Source organism: Bremia lactucae, linkage group LG14, assembly GCF_004359215.1.
Source record: "Bremia lactucae strain SF5 linkage group LG14, whole genome shotgun sequence".
Lineage (NCBI taxonomy): Eukaryota > Oomycota > Peronosporomycetes > Peronosporales > Peronosporaceae > Bremia > Bremia lactucae.
This window is the reverse complement of record NC_090623.1, coordinates 2,551,834-2,559,358: the sequence shown is the minus strand read 5'-3', so window position 1 is coordinate 2,559,358 and position 7,525 is coordinate 2,551,834.

Sequence of the window (7,525 nt, the reverse complement as noted above, 5' to 3'; positions counted from 1 at the left end):
TCTCGCACGCTGGTTCTTGCCATCGCCCTTCGAGAAGGGAGTCCTCTTGCTGGGCGTTTTCGCCTCAGCAGGGTATCTGGTATTGCAGCGATCCATCATATGGTTGCGCTTGCCGCATTTGTAGCAGAGGACGTCTGCATTGCCCAGCTCCATAGGAGTGGCATCTAACCTTTCCGTTGTCGGCTTCTATCAAACATTTGGCGAGGCACTGTTAAAAGACTGCTCCTCAACTAAGGCAATTTAGATTGCCTCTTCCATCGTCGACGGCACCTTTCTGAAAAGGGCCTGTCGCGATGGACCATGCCCTAATCCGTTCATAAACGTGGGCACCTCAATGTGCTCCGGAATCGAACCTACGATAATAACGCCGAAAGCGAGCGCATATCTTGCACATACTCCTGCAGAGATCGTTTGGTGCGCTCCCAAGAAGTGTGCCTGAAGCAACACTTCGTTGTTCGGCAGCTGGTACATGGCGCGAATCTTTTCATTGAAGATCTCCCATGTAGTGAACGCCTATATCTACGCCATAACCGCCGAGTAAGCCCACTCTGAAGCCTTATGGCGCAAATGCGACATGGCGTACGACACCATCCGGCTGTCGTCATCGATGAGCTGCGCGACACCGCATTGCTCCTCGGCTAAAAGCCAGTAGACAATCTTTTGCGCTGCAGTTCCATCGAACTTGGGCCGGTCCATCCGAATGGGCCTCGGCTGATGCGGCCGGGCAGAGAGCATCTCAACAGTCCTGTTGAGAAGCCTCGCTTCGAGCCTGCTCTTGCCTCATCCTGAGTCTGAGTGACGGACTCCGCCGCAGCATGGCTCTGTGCCTCGGATAAGGCTCTCCGCTGTCCGAGCACGAATGCATCAAACTGCTCCAACTGTGCAACATGTTGCTCAGGAGGACTGCCCAGGAGCCTGGCCAGGGCTTGTTCACCAAGTCCCTGCGCCATTAGCCCTACCACCTCCCGATGATGTTCGGAGAGGTGGGGAAAAGGAGCCCAATCAATATTGAGGCTCATCCTCATGTACACACGGAGAAATGAGGGTTGTGGGAAGGTTTTTAAGTGCTACCAAGTGTAGGCGGGCACGTCGTAATGCGGCCACGATCTACTTAGACACACACCCTAGCACAGCGAGGAAGCAGTTAAACCGGCTTCTCTTGCGTGCATTGAGGTAATTCTGGTGGGTGGTCTCGGTACTGGGCGTGGGGCACTACACTCATGAGCCTAGTGTCTTAACTTTTGACAGCGACTGCATTTCTGCAATCGCTTATTGCTCGGAACGCGAGGTCTCTCGCGTTTGACGAAATAGAGGTCCATGGGTTCTGGACCTCCTAGCTCGTCTCGTCTTAGAGGACGATACGATGACGATTTAGCTGGAGCCTGTGTCAAGCTAAAGTCCTCCTGTTTCGCAACGAATATTGCTTCTTCAAGCGTATCCAGCTCCAAGTGGAACAGGTGGGTATTTACGACACCATCGCTAAAAGTCGTATGTGCTGGGTATAAGCGTGAACGTATCGCTTGCCTTGCTCGAGTTTCAGAAGCTCTGATCGAGCTTTGAACTCAGCCCTAGGCGGTTCAAACGTCTGTCTGAGCCAGGCTTTAAAAGCCTCAAGCGACCAAAGACATATGGGTCGCGCAACTTAAAGCCTAGTGCATAAGTTGTGGCACGACCTGCCAAGTTTGACTGAGCAAATGCGACTTGCATTTGCTCTTTGACGATGTGACGAGCCCTTATGGCATCGTCCAACTCGACAAAGCATCTTAAAAGGAAGTCTTCTTCGACTCCCCTATACTTAGAGATGTCAATCTTTTACGTTTCGGGACGACGCGTGTGCGTCATCCCAGGTACAGGGGTCTGTATCTGTTGTAACCGCAACAAATCGTCTGTTGAGTGCCTTGCTGATTAAGCAAGGCTACCTTCTCCTTCACCTCGTCAAGTTCATGTTGTATGAACTTGGCGATGGCTGAATGGAGGGCATCTCTGTCCGAACCGAATAGCATGGCCAAGATGTCATCGTTCCCTACGGTCGAAATCATTCGTTCGACTGCACTCCTTTCTATATCGCTTAGAAAGGAGTAACTATCACGCGAAACGCGATGCGTATTTGCATTATCATCTAACATGTCCAGGTTAGATGATGGAAGTGTGTTTCTTGGACGGACTACAAAGTGCTATCAGGTGTAACGGAGCATTGCCGACTTGTACTGCTTCAGTACAAGTCCATTTTGCACTGCCTCAGTGAGAGTGGTGCCTCACTTCACGTACACTCGTACGTGCAGAGGAAGACTCTTATGAAAACACTTGCTTTAAAGAGGGTTTGTTTAAAATTGTATTAACATAGTTAAGTTTTTCTCTTCTATCTACTTAATAATAATTTTATTGCATACTAATACAAAACATCTTATAAAGTCTTATCTATCATTCTCTTTGCGTGCGTCCAGCGCTGACTAGACCGCGAAGAAAGTAGATATAATGGTCTATATCTACCGCTGAAAAGGCTTCTAGAATAATACCATGTAAAATAATATCTCTAAATAATCTCTACCTTTCAGATAATATATTAATTAACAACCTTTAATGTTAATTTATGTAACGATAAACCCCGTTACATAAATAAAGTAATTAGACCCAGCACTCGAGTGCGGATCACTTTTGTGACCAACCCTTTTGTATGTGATGCACATAGGTGCATCCACATTAGGAGGGATAACGGCTAGCGTCATCCTTTACGCGAGGTATCTAGAAAGATACGCTCGCAATACATATTGAGTGTTATCTACAGGGATGACATTTTTTATTGGTGAATTCGGTATTAACATTTAACGCGATTAAATATAAGTCAGTCTGAAAACTACTTTCTACTTAGTAAGTGCGCACGAGGAGCCGGATTATCCCTCTTGTGACGATACTTTACTTGAGTATTTAGTGCGTTGGGTTAGGTCGCTACCGGTAATGAACGTAATTATGCACCGAATGCCAAAAAGAGCAACGGTCGCGGGTTTCACGTTGCTGCGAAATCGCAACAGCGAGGCGGACCGCTAAAAACGGTCGGGGTCAGAAGGGGCGCAACGCCCTACTGATCCAGCAACCTGAAGAGAATTTGCAAATCTCTTGACTAAAGTTGCTCCAGACACACAAGCATATGTGTCTCTGCACCTGGTGATGAGGTATCCCTCAACACTATGAGATTAAAAGTGACAAATGATTTGTCAATTAGAGCCCTGGTGGACTGCGGAGCGTCGAATAACTTTATTCGTCGCCAGTCGCTAGAATGTCGTAGTCTCAAGTATCTTAAGTGCGACATCTCTCCAACGAAGATGACGGTGCGTCTAGCGACAGGCGCATCGGTAACAGTAATGAAACGGGTAGTGAAATTTTACGACGCGTTAAAAGATTAACAGGACGATGATGTTTTCATCGTACTATATTTGGATGACAAATGTGATGTCATCCTAGGTTTACCTTGGCTCAGGAAAAATGAGCTAAGGATCAGCTGGCAGCATCGATCCATAAAGACGCCTGCCACTTGTTCATCAGATGGCCGTCTGATGAACGTCTTGTACATCTACACGCTGGTGGCGCCCACAAGCGTGTAGATGTACTACGAGTGAGTGCGATGACCTCACTTGTGGTACGGTCGTTAGTACGACTGCACAAGATCACAGTGTGATTACTAATCATACTGTGGAGCCAACTGCCGGCGGCTGTGCGAATGCACAGGCACCGCTGAAGGTCTGCCACTCGAATAAGTTGAGTGGATTGAGACATGAATGTGATTGTCCAAAATTGACAACACGATGATCCTAGGTCAAGCCGACCCTAGAGGACCCGATTGTGATAGCGCAATCACAGTCCGAAGACGTCAGAGCGAAGAAGTAGAAAATGGCGTTCGCAGATCATTTTGAAATAGTCAATCTCCTCCAACTTTTTTCAATCAACTATTGCGTGAGTTGATACGTATCAATATGCCTTGCAAAGAAATGCAAAAGGATTCCCAACGTTTGGATGCCTAATTTGAGTAAAAATATTTTGAGGAAAGTGTTAGCCAGAGACAATAGCGTTTAATTATATGTCTAAAATTTATCTTGGTCAACATCCGCACAGCCATATCGCCAGAAACAGCTATGCTTTTCTCCCGAGATAAACATAACTTGTCGCCAGCGCTTTTTAATCAAGACGGTTTTGTATTAATGCGTCAAAATCTTAGATACTTAAGCCATAATAGTATGATTGGGCTTAATATTTTTTGTGCCTGATAACATGTGATGACTTAGTAAACGAACGGCTTGCGTCCTAATGGTCACCTAACGTGCAGGATTGTGTTGTGTTACACATTGCCGTAAGGCCAGACGTCTGCGTCAAACGAGCTAAAGTTGTCCGAATGTTATATAGTCCCCGTTAAGTATACTTTGTGTTCATAAAGGGATGGTCAATTACTTAAATTGTAACGGGGCAATAATGACTTGTACTGCTTCAGTACAAATATTTAATTAATACTAACTTAATTATATAGTAACAAAAAACATGTTTTAAAGTCTTATATGTCTTTCTCTTTGCGTGCGTCCAGCGCTGACTGGACCGCGGGGAAAGTAGATATAATGGTCTATATATGTTTTCCAATGGATAAGCTTTAAAATATTTCCATGTTAAATAATCTTCTCGAAACATTATCTACCTTTAAGATATTAAATTGATTAACAACCTTTAAGTGTTTAATTAATGTTACGATACACCCCGTTACATCACCCCTCCCTTAAACGACAATTACTCTGACTGTCATTAGGTTGAGTGGTCAATATAATACCACTTAATTAAAAACGATGTTGATTGGTCAGAACCATCATTTTTATTTCTATCGCATGATTAACAAGTCCATATGGTATGCGAATAGTGCGGCGCCTTCGGCTGCGGTTCATTCAGCCGCGGGCGACGCATTATTGTCTCTTGGGGCAGACGTTCCGTCTGCTATAGTGTCATCTTCTCCCGCAACTCGTAATGCTGCGGGTGCACCTGGTGATACACCATGTGAACAATGCGACCTCTCTTTGGAGGTCGACTACGAATGCGAGTCGGACGAAATGGCCGACTCGGGGAAAACAGAACAGTCGCCTGATCATCGTCAGGCGGCTAACAATGAGTCTTCGAATGGGTAGGCTCATTTGAGTAGACGCGCTAGTAGCATTCGCTACAGCATGTTCGGCTCCGTCTTTAAGGATGATTCCTCATCGCCAGCACCGTCCCCCATGCCGTCACTCGCACATATTTCTGTGCGTGGTGATGACGATGGCGTAAGCCAACGTTATAAAAGTTCTTGTGGTACCCCTGCTTCAGTGGGTACAACTCAAGGGATCGTACACACTAAAATGTCTCGTCTTGCATCTGAGATGAAGCCGCGGCTTTTGCCAGACAAGCTAATCAAAAGCTTGTCCGGAGATACTACTCCTCACAATAAATATCCCTTAATTATTGCGACAAAGCTACATGGCCTTGATCCCAGCGCGAAGAACTTTCCCGCTGAGGAAGATTTTCATCTCGATGCTTTTCTTAAGCATCGATGGTATAGTGGCAACATTAAGCGAGATAAAGTTTCGCTTATGCAAGCCTGAAACGCGTTCATTCGCAACGTCAAAGACGTTGGACGCGAAGCCTGGCTTCAAAGACTTAACGCAACTCGCGTTAAGTTTGAGAAACGAACTCCATTTCGTGCAAGAATAAAATTGCATCGATTGTCTCGTGAGGCAGGACTTCCATGCCTCTTGTGTGGTGATTCCTGTCCGTGTTGTGTTGACAACATGAAACGACCATGTGTCGGATCTAGAGTCGAAGATCGACACACTCGATCGCTTCCTCCGTGATTTTAAGGAGAAACTTGATCACGAGCGCGGTAAGTGTCGCTCGTTAAAGCAGACGGTGCAGGCTCACCATATCGAACGGTTGGAAGACCGTTCGAAGAGTGCGTCCTCCATGTTGGAGTACGAACGGAAATATCACGCTCCTTGTGATGCGCTGTCTGCCGCTCATCGCGATTTCGAGGATCTTCGGACCCGCCATGACAATTTCCAGACTCAACATGAGAATCTAATTCGTGACCACAAGAATTTTCTAAGGATTATTAAAAGGTGGTCAGATCCGTCCGCGGAAGAGACCGCGTACTGATGGTACGGCGGAGCCTTCCAACATAAACCGTACGATGCGTTCGCATCCTACGTGGCTATTCTATTGTGCTTGCATTGCCTCTGCGATGCAGTACACGAAAAGGCCTAATGGACTTGAATAGTAGTTCACTGCTACCCACATTAGTGACTATACGCTTAGGGAAGTTTACTGTAGAGAGTAGTACAATATCATGAATTTAAAAAAAATAACGTTTGCTCTTCCATGTTTGTCTGCGTTTCGTTTCTGACGGTCCACTGCGTTAGCAATGGAATCGTGTACGAAACGGATTACTGATTCTCGAGCCAGCAGAAATTTCTCTGCTGACTCATTTGTTTTGTCTTTTACAGTGCGCTTTGTGCGCACAGCCATAAGATCTTTCTCATCTTCGAAAGCGATTGCTTCGACATCGACATCATTTGCGTCGTTGGTAACTTCGACGCGTGATGAGCATGAGCCAGAAATGGTTTTGCTCGGGCGAGTCCACCCCCCACCTAAAATAGAGGACTCCTCTAATTGGGGGGTATGCGTGGATGGCTTAGGCCATTCACGAAGAACGGTGTATGCATTGTAGACGCGTGCGCCAAATTATAGATGGCAAATTCGACTATCGGTAAAAACTCGCTCCAATTAAAACAGGCTGCTGCAACGTGGTTCACGACAATTTCGAAGGTGTAAAATTCGGATACGATTTTATGTTACCTCGAAGTCCCTCTCCGAGGACACGATTTGCACGTTCCGTCTGAACATCTGTCTATGGATGATAAAAATCTGACATAGTTAGCCGTGTTCCGAGAGATCGGAACATGGATTGCCAAAACTCCGCCGTAAACCGTGGATCTGTACTCAAGACCAGTTCACGGGGTTCCCCATGGAGTTTAAATACCTTGTCGATAAAGACTCGGGCACAGCCCGGAGCCGTGACCGACTCGGGTACTGCAGCAAGATGTTTAATCTTGCTAAATCTGTCTACAAAAACAAGGATTCCATTATTTTTGTGATCAGTCCGTATCTATGGCCTTCGTCTGCGGGAAATCATAGAGCGAAGTCCATAGATACGGACTGCTATCATTCTGCCGGAAATGGTAGAGGTTGGAGAGGTGTACAGGATGAAAGGCTAGGCTTCACATGTTGACATACCTCACAAGCACGAATGTACTTGATGAACTGATACTGCCGGGCCACTGAAAGTCGCGACTTTCTGTGAGATAAATTTTCTCACGTCTACGATGCCCACTTGTTGGTGCATCATGACACTCATACACGATGCGCAAGCGCAAATCATTGTGAGTTGGGATGACGACACGTGAAGTGCCGCCGGCAACGGATGTATAATACAATAAGCCGTTACGTGTTGTGCAAAACGGAA